The sequence below is a fragment of the Haemaphysalis longicornis genome, unplaced genomic scaffold, assembly GCF_048455015.1.
Source record: "Haemaphysalis longicornis isolate Haplotype H1 unplaced genomic scaffold, Haemaphysalis longicornis Haplotype H1 scaffold_9, whole genome shotgun sequence".
NCBI classification, from domain to species: domain Eukaryota; kingdom Metazoa; phylum Arthropoda; class Arachnida; order Ixodida; family Ixodidae; genus Haemaphysalis; species Haemaphysalis longicornis.
Window position 1 is genome coordinate 88,423,929 of NW_027526460.1, and position 15,377 is coordinate 88,439,305.

Below are 15,377 nucleotides of genomic sequence, written 5' to 3' on the forward strand. Positions count from 1 at the left end.
CTTTCAAGTTAGCTGATGGACGTACGGCAGTAATTTTTTGGCTTAGGAACTTCGTGAATTCTATTCCAAGTGCTGAATGCACTTGTTGACTACGTTCTGACTTCACGTTAGAAGTACTTCACGTTAAAAAATGTAGACAAAAGTGTTGCAGGGGATCCCTAGCGTTGATCAACACATTCAGTGCTTCCCACTACGTTAGCATGAATGGACAAGAAGCTTGGATCGCATTGTAATGCGTTAGCAATACTTGATTCTTGTAGTGAGATTAGTGAACCAAGGAACCTCTCATCATCAACATTTAGATTAACTGGGTGAAGCAAGGAACCTGCCAGAATTCCATTGGCTGCGAACGGGGATATATCAGGCATGGCTCAGCAGGCGGCGGCGGAAAAGGGGGACGCGTCACGCTTTGAGGTCTGTTTTCCTTTCTAATTGATTGGATCGCGAACCGGGGCGTCAAGGGAGGGGGTGAGCTTATAGCATGTGATAGTTGCCATGATTTGCAGCGCAACGAAAAAAAAAAAACACGGATGCTGAATACAGAGTAAACAAGACAGGCGCTATCCTGTCCCACTATGTGAGTTTAGAGTATGTGGCGCCACGTTGTGAGGTCAGTCGAGTTGGCCAGCCGTTGAATCTCGATTAGCTCATCCAAACTATTTTGAAGTCCAGAGCCTCAATCCGCTCGATGGAAGTGCTTTTAGTGGGAGGTCGATGGCCTGCTTGTATGCTCTGCGGAAGAGATCGTCTATTCTAATTACCTCTGCCCGCAGCAGCCAGAGGTACGGAGTGGCGTGCGTCACCCTGCTTCCTACATAGGCCGATAAGATGTGTAGGAGGTTGGATTCCTTGATCCCGCAATTGCGACTAGCTATACTGGCTATTAGCCTCGTTGTTTCGTGCGCACTTTTCTGAGCGCTAGAACGGTTCCCCGCTTGTATCGGAGTCCCAACATGCGAATGCTCGAGACGGTGGGAATGTGAGGCGAACAAACTAAAAAAAAAAAAAAAAAACGGATTGAAGTGGAAGGAGAAGGGTATTTGTTTTCCCTTTGAGAAGTTCCGATTTTTCGGGGAAGCAGCTGAGGCACCGGGGAGCAACAGATATTTCGACTGTGTCTGTGGTTTGCCGTTGGGTGTCGTGCATGTGACTGTCACTACCACCGCAAACACCGAGTGTGACATCATCGGCGTATAGGCTGCGCTGGAGCTCCTCTATGCCGTTGCGTGTTTCAAAAATAATTGACGCGGAGATGTTGCCTTGAGTTTCTGTGTACGGCAGCTGAGTAAAGCCAAATGCTTAAGTTGCTTCGTGCAATCGCATATGCGTAGTTTCTCAGGCTTCTTAGTCAGCTTACGTGCTCTGGAGCCGAAAGCTTGGCCTACAATTGTGACGGGTGCCCTTTATGTAAACGTCCACCCATAGACACAGTAGCCACGCAATTTTACCAGTTATTCCATCTTATTCCACAACAATCTGTCCTAATACACCTTAACACATCTCAATCCATCTTTGCCCGTCGTAATCCCACCGTACTAATCAATCATATTGCACATTACATTCGCACATAACCCGACAGTCGCGTCGCGACCGCAATTGACCAGGTGCTTACCGGGTGACTGGATGTATGCCGCCCGTGGCCTTGGGCGCCAGAAGGGCGACCACGGCATACACGTGCCTCTTCCAGGCCAGGGCCTCCCTGCGAATTGACAACGGCTTTTTAAAGCGGAAGCTTTCTTGGTGGGGCCGGTTGGTCGACCGAAAATCTCCGATGAGATCTCTGGACACACGGCGCGTGCGTTAAACCGGACTTCCATTGTGCCAAAACGGTTAACTGAAAATCGCGATGTAGAGGCGTTTACTTTGTGCGGGAAAAATCGTCGCACGGGTTCATTCCCCATTTGCGACTTGGATCGTTGAAGGTTTGACTATCGATTGAGCGCACTTTCAGCGACGGCTGGACCCACTTGTAAAGGAGTTCTTTTGGAGCAGTTTTGGTGTGAAAAAGCTTTCGCGCTTCTCTCAACTCTCTTTCGGAAGGGATGGCAAAGTTGTTTTAGTCCAGATGTCCAGAAAAGAAAAAATGGTGAGATCCCTGGTAACAAATAGCGATCAGAACCTTCGAGCGAATGTTATCTGGTTTGTTCAAATAGCGAACTTGGGATTAGAAAACACAGCGTAGAACAGGTGAAATGAGAATACGCGAATCAAAAACTGTGAATTCGTGGGACATCTGGCTTCTGTGAAAACATTGAAAGAGGTAAAAGTGAGGAGAAAGCAGTAAAAGCGATTGGCGGGCAGAAGACAGAAAGGCCTTACGCGTAATGCCAGACGTCAAAGAAAAAAGAACGAAACGCAGAATACCACAGAGATGTAAACCAAATACCTTGACTGAATATTTGTACGGGTTCGCAGACAAAATCACCAATAATAAAACTATTCAGTCGTGTTTTTCACTAACACAAACTTTATTTCTGTGTGCCATATGCCATATTTTCATTTGCAGGTTCTCGTTTCTCTTCCTACTAGGAAAACTGCTCAGTTGGCTTCTACATATGTTGTCGTTAGCTTAGAGTACATTTACCAGAAAAAAAAAACGCCCTGAAGAACCAGGAAAACGTTCAGCTGTAATGTGTACCTCACGTGGTATATCATCAAAAAGCGTGGTTTTTGAAGGCATATTTCACATCCTTGTAATTTGATGAGCTTCCCGTCACTAAATCAAAGCGCTCATGGTAATTCGTGACAGAGCAATTATGAGCAAACGTTGCACAAAATTTAAAGAGCATCCCTCTCAAGTGCTCTGAATACGCCACCCACAAATAACAGCAACATATTGCCATGAAGTGAGGTTTAAATCGCAGCTCACGCGTGGTTAAGGCTAGGTAAATTATTACGGGATTCCAGGGACATCGCTAAAGTTGCTGCGAACGTGAGTCCACGAAGTAGGAGTGGCGTATATAGGTGCGAACGAGCAGGACGTTAGGCCCAACTTTACGTTGTGAGGTCTACCGTCGTCCACCGTATACCTGCAGATTGCCGCGCAAGGAGTTTGACGTTCCCTACCCATAGACTCCTATATAACATACAGTGTGCCGGCTCTATCGCCCCGAAACCCATTGCAACAGCCCGTTCACTGTGGGGGCGCCAAGTTCTCAGGTTTTTCAATGGCCATGCCGATGCGAACTGCTGTTTTAGGCGGAGGTGAACTGAAACGCACCTCGGCGTCGTCTGCTACGCGAAGGCGTCTTCCTACAAAAGTCCGCAAAACGGCGAGCTTGAACTTTATGAGGCAGTATTAAAGACCGAAGCTTTATGCGTGGCGTCGCAGAACTACTAAACTGCGTTCAGTGTACTGTTTCCGTCTGCACGCTCGCCCTTTTGGGTTCGCTACGGTAGTTTCCCAACAAAATGTATACATGACCTCATGGTTGCCATTGCGATAAGAGGCAGTTAAATTTTCTGGCACTCTATAGGAGTTGATAAGTGAAAAAATTATGCTTGATTGGTGTTTAGTGGTAATTGAGCCATACGAATTAAATTTTGATTGAATAAGTCCAAACCGTTGAGCTCCCCCTTTTTACCGACGAGTCCATCCAGTCTCGTTCTGCCGCTAATATCTAATAACGGTCCCCGAAAGGGTACGCGCCCACTCTCCTCCTTCCTTTATTTCTCCGCCGCCGCTGCTCCACGAAATGGTGCCATCGCGCATGTAGTAGATATATTGACGACGCAGTAATCGGCAATGCCGGGCTTCTCAAAAAGAATGACAACTTTTTCAAGCTTTAGCTCAAGGATAAGCATTCAGCATGCACTAAGCTCGTTTCTCTCTATACTTCTCCCCGCTACAATCACTCTTTTCTCACCAATCAGATACCGAATAAGTGATCAATTCCCAGTGGGTCACAAACGCACTAGCGAACTCATTCGTAACGCTTCTGGCGGAATCGAGTGAAACGCAGAAATAAACTTTTGCGTTAAAGTACTTACAAACGAGCAAGGTAGCCCAAGAAAGATCATCTCTTTTGCAATTACCGCAGTCAAGTTTTATTTGTCTACTTCGTAAAAGGCCTCGTGAATTTTTATACCTTTTTTGTTGAATAAAGCTGCCCGTCAGTGCCGGAGCCAGAATCTCCATAATACAACACAAATAATTTGTTTGCAAAGGGCCTGACAGAAGAGAGAAATAAACTTTTATTTGCTGAAAAGACTAGCCAGGACTTGATCCTTGCCGGTCCGAGGTGGTAGGTCTCCTCAGTCCAGGAAACCTTTGGCGGTGGCTGCCGTCTTCGCCCGGTTCACCAGATTCTTCTGGTTCTCCGGATCCTCGTAGACGAGCAGTGCCTCCCACTTTTCAGCGATGTCGTGGTCACCGGTGGTAAGGGCGCTTGCAATATCTTGTGGTGCGGCAGTCAGGGTTGTTGAGGATGCTCGGCTATCCACAGGTGGGTCTGGACGGCGGTCATCGCAAGGGCACTCCAGGATCATGTGTGCCAAGGTGTCGGGTATGTCGCAGTAAGGGCAGATATATGAAAATTGCGTGGGGTAGATGCGGTTCATGATTATTCCGTGTGTGTACGTGTTTGTTTGGAGCCGACGAAAGATTACGCTCTCTTCCTTGGTGAGGTCGGGGTGTGGTGGGGGATATCTCCTCCGCTCAAGTCGGTAGTGCTGAAGTATGGAAGGGCCTTGACAACTTTTTTTTTTTAAACCACCCATTGTTGCCAGGTGTGAAGACAAATGTTGACCGTGCCATCGCTAACACAGGAGAACCTGGGATTAGGGCGCCACCAGAGGGAACGGCGGAATTTCTGGCACTGAGCAGGCACAAGCCGCGTTATACAGGAGCCTATGGCCTAGCACGTCGTTAGGCTTAATATTCAAGTTACCTAACGTTAGGGCTGGATATAGGTAGGTTTAAAGACCCACTCAGTTCGATTGACCAATGACCATGACAGCTTCTGTCACAATCTTATGGACAATTCGCCGATTCTCATTGGGCTGCGACGTCCACATACGCACCCACTATTCACGCATATCCTCTCAATAGCATTGGCAGGTGACGCTGTCAGCTGGCATGAGTAACTCACGACCGATTCACAACTATCAATATGGCTGCGACATCAACATATATCAACCCCCTATTACAACATACCAACTCAAAAGGATTGGTCGCTGACGATGACAGCAGCCGGCAGGAGCTGATGGCCGATTCCCCAGTTCCCGCTGGCAGCGGCGTCAACATACTAGCCCGCAGATGGGCTTTGATAACTGAACGAAAAGCGTTCTGAATCATAAGGGGAAGCTTAGGTGCCTCCGTAACATTCTTTCATCCAGCTTGTGTTCTCTCACGTGATCATATATCTCGATGTTTTCTTCTTCCACTACCCGAAATGAGTCAAGTGGTTACCGATAGTCGAACATTGATTACAAGCAGTTTGTGTGCCTGTGTGCGTGCATGTGCGTGCGTGCGTGCGTGCGTGCGTGCGTGTGTGCGTGCGTGTGTGCGTGTGTGTGTGTGTGTGTGTGTGAGAGAGAGAGAGAGAGAGAGAGAGAGAGAGAGAGAGAGAGAGAGAGAGAGAGAGAGAGAGAGAGAGAGAGAGGTAATTCAAACCAAATAGCGCGTGCAACAGCAAGCGACGCTTTTCTGCAGTTGATGTATTTTATTTGCTATCGCAAAAACGAAGCGTCAGTGAATTTCTAAAATTAATTAACACTGCAAATATCACTTATGTATGAATTTGCTGCCTTATATTTACGCAATGTCTTGTTCTTGTTCAACAATGTTGACAAGTATGAACACTGACACCGGACTTTGACATTTAGGATTGCCTGTGGGTATACAAGACCAATGGGCAGCTTCTGTTTCACTTTGGCCGGGTGGATGAATCTAGTCACAGACAGACAGACACGGGCAGACAGACATGCAGACAGACTAAAATTTCTGCATTTAAGTCTCCCAAGAAAAAGTATCGTCATTAAAACGTTAATACCCTCACTTCGGCTCTCGCCTCTCCGGGGTTGCCGGCATTCGAAGAGCTGCGAGGGGGTCAGCAAGGCGACTTCCGCCAGTAGCAGGAGACACCGCCGCCACCCGCATGTCACCACCGAGGGTCGGCCCCGCTGGTGTCTCCGGGGCGGTGGCGAGTAACCGCAGGCTGGTCCCCGCTGCAGCCGTTGTCCGGGCGCTGCCCTCAGCAGTTCGGGAGTTCTGAACCGCCGTACCAGCCATCGGCGCAGTCGTTGCGCCACCCGAAGCCGGTTGGGTCTTCGGTTTCACCTGGAGCGTCTGCGATTAGAGTCAGCAATTACGTTTTGATTTTCAGCAAATGGCCATAGCACGTGCTTAGTGAGAAGGTCATGCTTCAGCGGACATAGGTGGCTCACTGGGCTGACATACACTATACGGTTACCTAGGGCCGTAGCCAGAAATTCGTTTCGGTGGGGGCTATGGGTTATTGGAAAAGAGAAGTTTTGAAAAAAAAAAAAAAAAAGGTAAGTTTCGCTTTCGCTCTACCTGGAAAAAATTTCGTAGATGGTTCAAACCGGGTTCCCCTCTCGCTACGTTCCTAAAATTCCCGCAGGAACAAGGAGGCTAATCTACAAGAAACGGTGATCACGTGAGCACAACTTTCATTTCGGAAAATGTAGGAGGTTCAGAAAAAAATTATGGGCCTTTACGGAAAACATTTAGGGCAATTGCAGCGATAGCATGTCGCGGCAATATTCCAACAGATGGCTCCCGTTGCGTCTGGCTATGAAGCGGACGTGGACGACGCTTCCTTTCTTCCCTCTATCTGCATATCGTGAAAACCGACGCGCACGTTGAATTGTGTTTCCTAAGTTTGCGTAAGTTCGAAATTTAGCTTTTCTTGCACCTTTTTTCTGTTAGCACCCTAGGGGAGCAGTAAAATAGACCTCCTGCGCAGGAGCGCAAAGGGCGCTGCATGTCTCTGAACTCCTGCGCAGGAGGTCCGAGACATGCAGCGCTTTTTGTACGATGCCCCACCGATATTTGAACTCATGGGGACTAGCAATAAGGGCGCAGTTTCACTTTATTGACTTTCAAATGAATTCAGTGTTTTAGGTTGGACACATAATGGGTGACATGGTACTACAGTTGGTATGCAAGCCTAAGAAAGACTTTCCCGTTCCTTCCTAAATGAAGTTGATAGAAGCGCGAAAGCCTTCTGACATCAAAAGTGGCCAAAACCTTCGCTGCAAGTGCGTCCACTAGATCTTCAAACCTTCAAAGACGCAAATCGCAAACGAACTAGAACGAACCCACGCATGGGAAGATTTTTTCGCGCGCTAAGTAAATGCATCTAGGAACGATCTAAATGTATACGTCGATAGGTGGCTTATACGATAAAGGTCTACGCGTGCATTGTCTTATCTAAAACCGTTCCTTCTTCGCGATTTTCAAGTAACCGTTTTGACACATAGGAAGCCCGGTTTCACGCACGCGCCGTGTATTTAGAGGCCTTAAAACTTTTCGGTCGACCGACCGGTCTATTCGGAAATGCACTAAGAAAGCTTTCGCTTTAAAACCAAAACCAGCGGATTTATGCACTCACCGCCCGTGTGCACCGTCCAGTGAGCGGCGCCGCGCGGTTGCGCGCACAGGTTGCACTCGCTTGCTGTTTGCAAATAACGTTCTTCGTGTGCATTGCTATAGAACTTGCGAGTTCGCATGACATATTACTGCTGGAAAGCAAGGTTCCGGCTGGGGAAAAAGGGCGACGACATAGCAACTTAATGTGTCGATGTCCTTCTGTTTTCCTTGTCGGAAGCTTCCGCTACATACTGATATAACGTAGCATCAGTACAGAACGATACGAATTGTGCAGAAGCTTGTTCTCATATTGGGAGACAGCTCTATAGGTGCCTCGGCGGCGAACTATATATAGTCCGCCGCTACTTGTACCTTTAGCTACGTTTTTAGCTACGGTTTTTAGGGAGGCTTTGTACCAAATTACAGACACTCCCGACTTTTTCTGAAATACAGACGGTTTACGTTTTTTACGTAGGCTTTGTACGCAGAAATACGGAATTTTTTACAGTGTATGCAAGACGACGAGGTCGGTAGCATTTGCTGGAACTATACGCAGCCTGGCCCAGAAATGACCGCAATCATAGCAACAGCACAGGGTAAATGTGAGTGCAGCGAAAACCTAGGGAAAAAAAAGTACTTGAAAGGTCTCTTGAATGTATGTTGGTTAATTTACGATAAAATATTCTGTTTTGCAGCAATTAAAGTCACAAATGTATGAAAAAACATTTCGCGCACTGTACCGCTCACTGCAGGCGTAAGTCCCGAAGGGGTTGTAGCACCAATGGAAATATAACAGCGTTTATTGGCAATGTTGCAAGGTACCTCAACTCTTTGCCCGGCGTTCTGTAGCGGCAAATTAAGGACAATTCACGTGACTCTGATGTTTTATAGTCAGGGGTGCAGGGGATCGGTTTCCCCGACCAAGCAGCATTGAGATCATCAGGCTTTAAAAATCGTTGGCACCCGCGCACGCGTAACAGGTATGGAAAGAACGTCCAACTCCAAAACGCGAAGTAAACAGAAATGTACCTGTGTGCTAAGAACGCATTTCGCTCCATCAGGGTTTAGGAGTTGTTTAAGCCTCTGTAAAGCTTGAACTTGTTCCCCCACGTTATTGCGAAACTGAGTAAAAACGCCGGCGTCCGGCATCCGTAACAGCAAAACGGCTCTCTTGGAGGCCTTCGAAAGCGCGAGGCGCTCCATAGCACGAGCTTTAACTCGGCAGTAAGGAGAGGTGCCCGTCCACACCAGTACACCGCAGGTGAAGGGCTTGGACGCAGCCGAACGAGCGAACGGACAAGCAGCGAAATTCACCATACTGGTGAACTTTTCCATTACACTGCGGTAGGAAGGAGCAGCGGCGCGACGCGTGGGAGACCGATCGAAGCCATTCGAAAGCGTAAAGAGAGAGAAAGATCTTTAATTGGCAGGCGAGTTCAACCAGGCTAGTCGCTCTGATCGCAAAGCATAGTGTTTCGAGCGGCAAGATTACAAAGCCCTTCGAATACGCCAGGTGGGAGCAAAGCTGTTGTATCCGCCGCGCACCATACGTGGCAGAGAGACGCAGACGCCACCATCGTACCCACGGAAAAGAGACCCTTTATTCTTTTTACACGCTATTTATAACCGGGCTTGCGGTTGCTGATGATGATGGTGGAATTTGGCCACCTTAGCATTGTGCGCCACCTGGTGGCATGAACTGAACTACATTACACAACATCCCCTCCTCCCAAAAAGGGGTAGCACACCGTCGCACAACACAACATCCCCTGGGCGCGCACAGTCACTGCATTGTCTCATAAGTCATATTCAGCCAGCCACGCAGGCTTGCGTCGATCTCTGGTGGATCGCCGTGGAGCCGCACTTTCAGCACTTGTCTCAGTCCCTCCCGACACGTTCCTTGGTACACTCATGTCCGTGACAACACTTGGCACACTAGTACTTGCAGTTGAAGTTGGGACTGACGTTCTGTCGGTGCTGGCCGGGGTAGTAAGTGGCTGGAACATCTGGGCACTCGGGGGCTGTGCTGCGGTGGAGCCGGGAGTCCCAGGGGAAACGCAGGTTGCCTCTGTCGAAGGATTCCAGGCTGCAGTGTATGGAATCAGCCGCTCACGATTCCAAACGCGACCATCGCTCAGCTCGTACGTGTCCTCATTTTGGCGCCGAACCACGGTGAAAGGACGTGAATACGATGGGGAACCCTTTGGCACATGTCCCGGTAGCTTAATCCGAACTGCTTGTCCTGCGCTCAATGACGAATGTTTGGCTGCACGACGTCGATCCGTATAGTGCTTGCTTGCAAGCTGTTTCCGAGTTACCCTTTGCTTGACGGCTTGAAGCTCCACGCCTCCGACCTCAGGAACACTTCCAGTCGGTCCTGCAGCGAGATCGAGTCTGGTCCTTGGGTGACGGCCGTGTAGGAGAACAGCAGGTTTCTGACCCGTAGTTGCATGCGGAGTGCAGCGGTAGATCCCAAGGTACTCTGTGACAGCCTCCTTCAGTGGGCGGTGTTCCTCCAGACACACCTGAACGTAGTCCTTTAACACACGATTAAACCGTTCCACTTGTCCATTTGACTGTGGATGATAGACTGCCGAGAATGTGTGGTGGATACCTCTATTGCGCAAGAATTCTTCAAACTCGACGGATGTAAATTATGGCCCATGGTCACTCACTATCTCCTTCGGATAGCCTTCACGGCTAAATATACTCCACAAAAAGGACATGGTCGTCGCTGAAGTGACGTTGGAGGTGAACCCCACTTCTGGCCACTTGCTGAAGTAGTCTACTAAAGTAATGGCAAAACGACAGTCCTGAGGAGCCCTTGCGAAAGGACCAACGATATCGATGCCTATCTTCTCCCACGGTGCTGAAGGAAATGGTACCGGCTGCATTAGCGGCACAGCTGGCTTTGCTGATTCGTCAACAGACTGACAAACGGCACAAGACTTGATCAGCTGTTCGACGTGCTTGTTCATGCCAGGCCACCAGTATTTTTCTCGGAGTCGTTGCTTTGTACGCGTGATGCCTGGGTGAGATTCATGGGCGATATCCAGAAGTCTGCTCACCAACGAAGAAGGTACCACGAACTGTTCCCCTCGGAGCAGCAGGTCATTCATCACTGACAGTTCGTCCCGAACCCTGTAGAAAGGCATTGCTTCTGGAGGCAGCGTCTTGGCTGATGGCCACCTGGACGTTGTCCACTGCATCACTTGGCAAAGTACAGAATCCTGCGCAGTTGCAGTTACGAATTCCTCGTGAGTTAAGCATGAAGAAACAAAGCAAACCGCATCTTCCGGCTCCGGACGGGCTCCATACGTCTCCTGCGGTAACCGGGAAAGGGCATCTGCGACAGTATTTTCAGTGCCCTTCTTGTATTCTATTGTGTAGTTGTATGCCAGGTCCGGAGAGAACTCTACCGGTTTACAAGAAGTGTGGAAGCAGCTCCGTGACCTACCATTTATCTGTAGTTGCAGTGTGTTGATAGCGTCGATTCCCAGGAGATTTGTGCCTTGTGGTACCACGTAGAAAAGAAGTTGAGCATGCCGGTTCCGATACCGGACTGGAGTGGCGAAGCATCCTTGAATGTTGATTTTTCTGCGTGAAAAATCGAGCAATATCGCCGATGTTGGCTGGAGTGGTGGTGGAGGCCTCAGTTTGTTGTACGTGTCAGCAGCAAGAATTGAAACTGCAGAACCCGTGTCCACGAGGAAATCGACGAGAGTTTCTTGAACCTGTACTTCTATGCGCACTCCGGTGCTCTGTTGCCCGTTAAGTTGCAGTACGCTGAGAGCTGTTGAATCGCGGTGCTGGACTTCTTGAACAGCGAGGGACTCCTTGCTACGCTTCTCGCTACGACAGACTCTCTCGAAATGGCCTACCTTGCCACAGTTGTTGCATGTCTTGTTCCTTGCTTTGCAAATATTCGAATTGGCTACGTGTTTCGCAGAGCCGCAGCGAAAGCAAGTCCTACTATTTTGTCCCGACGAGGCATGTTCGTCTGGCCCTAGCGCCGAACGCTTATCCACTTTTTGCACGTACCCTGCAGGGCTAGCTGATGACAACTCCTTGGAATATTTTGCAGCTTCTTCGATACTTCGAGCAATTGTGAGGGCCCTGTCCAACGTCAATGAGGAGCCTTCCAAAAGTAGCCGCTCCCGAAGTGCGGTGTTGCTCGTCTTGGCGACGAGTTGGTCGCGTATGAACTCGTCGGCCCTGAAAGGCGCAGGAAAGTGAAAGTTCTCGCAGCGAAGAAACGAACATGTCCGCGGTCTCTCCCGGCAACTGAACGCGTTTACCAAACCGCTGGCGTTCAATGACAACGTTAGTACTTGCTGCGTAGTAGGCCTCGAGCGTCTGCAGAGCAGTCTTGAATTCGTCCTCGTCCGCCGTAGGTTGCTTCTCTGGTAGCGTGTAATAGATTCGTTGACCCTCGACCCCCAGGCAATGTAGAAGAAGCGCCTTGCGGCGTGCTGGCAGGTACGCGTCGCTTGCCGACGCTACGAGGTAGTTCTCGAACATTCGACGCCATTGCGTCCACGGTATGGCGGGCTTTCCCGGCGTCGGTAGAAACGGCGGCGGCGGCGTCAGTGCCATTGAAGAAGATTGCAGTATGCCGTACTTGAGTAGTGACGTGGCGTTCCGCCCGCAGCCGAAAAGGGTTACCTCGTCGCCATTATGTTGTATCCGCCGCGCACCATACGTGGCAGAGAGACGCAGACGCCACCATCGTACCCACGGAAAAGAGACCCTTTATTCTTTTTACACGCTATTTATAACCGGGCTTGCGGTTGCTGATGATGATGGTGGAATTTGGCCACCTTAGCATTGTGCGCCACTTGGTGGCATGAACTGAACTACATTACACAACAAAAGCGTCTCAGGCGTTGAGCTGGACATTAATGTTTTCGCGTTCGCCACCCATTTTAGAAGTTCTTAGGTGTCCTCGGAAACTTTTAGCTAAAGTTAGTTACAAAAATTCATTACAGGCGGCCCAACTGTCTTTTGGTTTGAAGCGTGAAACGCGGTGTGGTGGCCCCATAAAAGACGGCTAGCGTGACATGCATAGCGGCAAGCTGATTGCAAGCAATGCGCTATGTCCAATCGCGCAATCGGCGTTTTCTGTGGGCCGCTTACCGGAGCCTGTGAGCGCAGAAGTCGGACGCCTGGCTGGTCCGTTGCTAGAAGGAAACCAATCTGCTTGGAGCTGAAGCTGGGGCCGAACGGGTGGCGTCAGGCTGGGCTGGAATTCTGGAGCACGCGAGAGGTGCGTGGGGGGCGAGCTCTCGTGCTGGTATCATGCCTCTGATGGTGTGACTGAATGATAATAACAGCCTCGGCCAAGCTTCCCTGAAAAGAGGAAGAAAACCCTCACTCCGCATATTTTTTATTCGAAGTTTCGGAGACGAGGTTCAACCGTCGGGATAAATGCCCTGTCCTCTTGAATTTCACTGAAAACTGTAACCGTTTACGCTATAACTGGTTTCTGTTATTAGTACTCCTGATTGAATTGATATCTGTTTATCCCATTTTCCTCGCTCTTTTTTTCTTTTTCTTCACACGACTTTGTTTTCATTTCGTGTTCTCACTTTCCTTCTTCTTCCCCCTCGCCAACGAAACGAAATCCTCCGTACGCTGCAAGTCCGCAGGGCTACATTTAGCCGATTGCTAGCGCGTCTGACTGTACAAGTTGTGTGTGAACAAATAAATATGGACCTTCAAAAGAGTTGGAGCCAATATTTTGATGGCTGAAATAACGTGACGTCTATGCAGTGGGTGGGGTGGCCGCCGTATGCGGGACATACTTCGGCCGCCCAGTAAAAATGAAGTAAGGCTCTAGATGTATTTAGGCGTGGCGTTGAGGTCCCCGAGTCGCAATAAAGTCGGCGTCGTCGTAGTTGTTGACCGTGAGCGAAAAACTGGCGCTAGCGAAAAATGTCGTAGCGCCACCTTGCGGCGCCCACTGTAACCCCTGGGATAGTAAAATATCTGCCCCGACAGATGGCGTGCGTGTAGAAGCAGAAAGTTTCCACCGCTCGCGGGCTCCGCTGATAAAGCAATGCTATGCAAACGGGGCCGATAGCGCTAACGCGTTCCACGTTTAAAGGCGGAGCTTATGCATACTCCAATTTTTGATTACATGGGTTGATTACAGAATGCAGCCTCAGATGCGATTTCGACGAACATTTTTGAACGCCCCTTTTGAGCCAACCGTTGAGGGTGTCTGCACCAAACTACCACGTCAGTATTATCGCAAAATATTTCGGACGTATGCATACTAATTATTGACTAATTAATTGTTAACTTTTTATGAGTGGAAGTAATGAAAGGTTTAACTCATTATCATTAAGAAGTTGTTGAAAGTCCAATAGAAACACCGAACGCATCTGTTTCCGCGCTAGATTTTGTGATGCTGTGAAAGAGAAAATTTCTGCGACTTGTTGACGGAGTGCACCAGTCGTGGCGTGCCTCCGCTACAAGCTCGCGCACTGAATGTCGCGTCATGCGTGTGCTTTTTTATAGCAAGGCTTTACTAATCCCGTCGAGGGGTCTCGCCATGGCGGTGAATTTGGCGTTCATTTGACCGCAGCTGCGCCGTACCCTTCGCAACGCATCACGTGATTCGCCGGGCCGAGCTACGCCGACTGAGCCCCGCCGACGGCCGCGTTCGCCGCTGGTGCCTCCGCTGCCAGCTTAGCGCATGCGCTCTCTGCAGCTGGTTCGCACCGGACCACGTGACTAGCCGCGTTCATGCCAGCTTGGCCATGAATGAGAGCGAGGCCGGCATTCCTGCGGAAGCTGGAGGCTTTGAGGCGTCGTCCGCAAGCGGCATCTGACCACCACGCGGGTATCGCACGCGTTCCGTTCGGAAAACGCCGGAAGCGGGACCACAACCGTAGACAAAGGCAGGCGTTGGACGAATAGTATAATAATTACAGCTAAATCAACGGTTAACCAGGTGAAACCAAGACTTAACCAGGCTAAGCCGAGCTTTCGCTTTGCATATCCAGGGTTAGTTGAGCTAAGCCACAGGCACGTTTTTTAGAGCGAAATCTCGCCAGATACAAACGCAGAAAGCGCCTCGTTCTGTAAATCTGACCTTCAAGCTCAGCAAGGTCAAGCCAGCGCCCCGTGCAGTTGCGCAGTGAAAGCTTCCAATCGCTCATTCGCCCCAACGGAAGAGAGGGATGTACGGAGAGAGGGGAATGGGGAGAAAGAGTAATGGCGCGTGCCACATAACAATGATACAAGGCGGCGCTTACTGCATCCAAGGTCACTGAGCAGCGCAGAGCCTGTTTTCAGTTGTCTTGTTTTGTCTTACGGTGTGCGCGTTCACTGCGCGCTCTCGGCGCGAACTTGAACCTATATCTATCGCTCGACAAACATGGTATAACCGCGTTCAACCGTTCAACAAAATTGTGTCTGCGCATGCCGGGGGTCCCGATTTCACTGTACTCCGATCATTTACGGAATTTCCTTTGGAGTGCCACAGATAATTCCCTCTCAAATAAATTTCATGATAATTTCCGCTACAGTTTAGGTAGGGTTCGTTTTTTTTACTCTCTAAATCGTTGCAATTGAAAAACTTCGACAAGTCTCGCCCGATCGGTAAAAAGTTGATTATCCCATACTGTATTTCTTTATGTACTTATTTATGTTGTCAGTGAATGATTGCACAGGTCGGTCGGGAATTTCTCTTTACATATATAAATAGCGAACTTTACACAGGGTTCGTAAGTGTGTGAATACATGCTATTGACGCGCTGCTGCTTCATATAGGTGCGTATACATGTCAAGTAGTTGATACTGGGGGTGCGTGTGT

The 15,377-nt window shown here is 49.3% G+C and overlaps 1 protein-coding gene across 6 annotated transcripts in view; it reads left to right on the plus strand.

Annotated features, from left to right (window-relative positions):
* LOC144152366 (MFS-type transporter SLC18B1-like) overlaps positions 1–15,377 on the plus strand; it is a 136,687-nt gene that overhangs the window by 38,573 nt on the left and 82,737 nt on the right. The gene's annotated exons all lie outside the window — the stretch shown is intronic.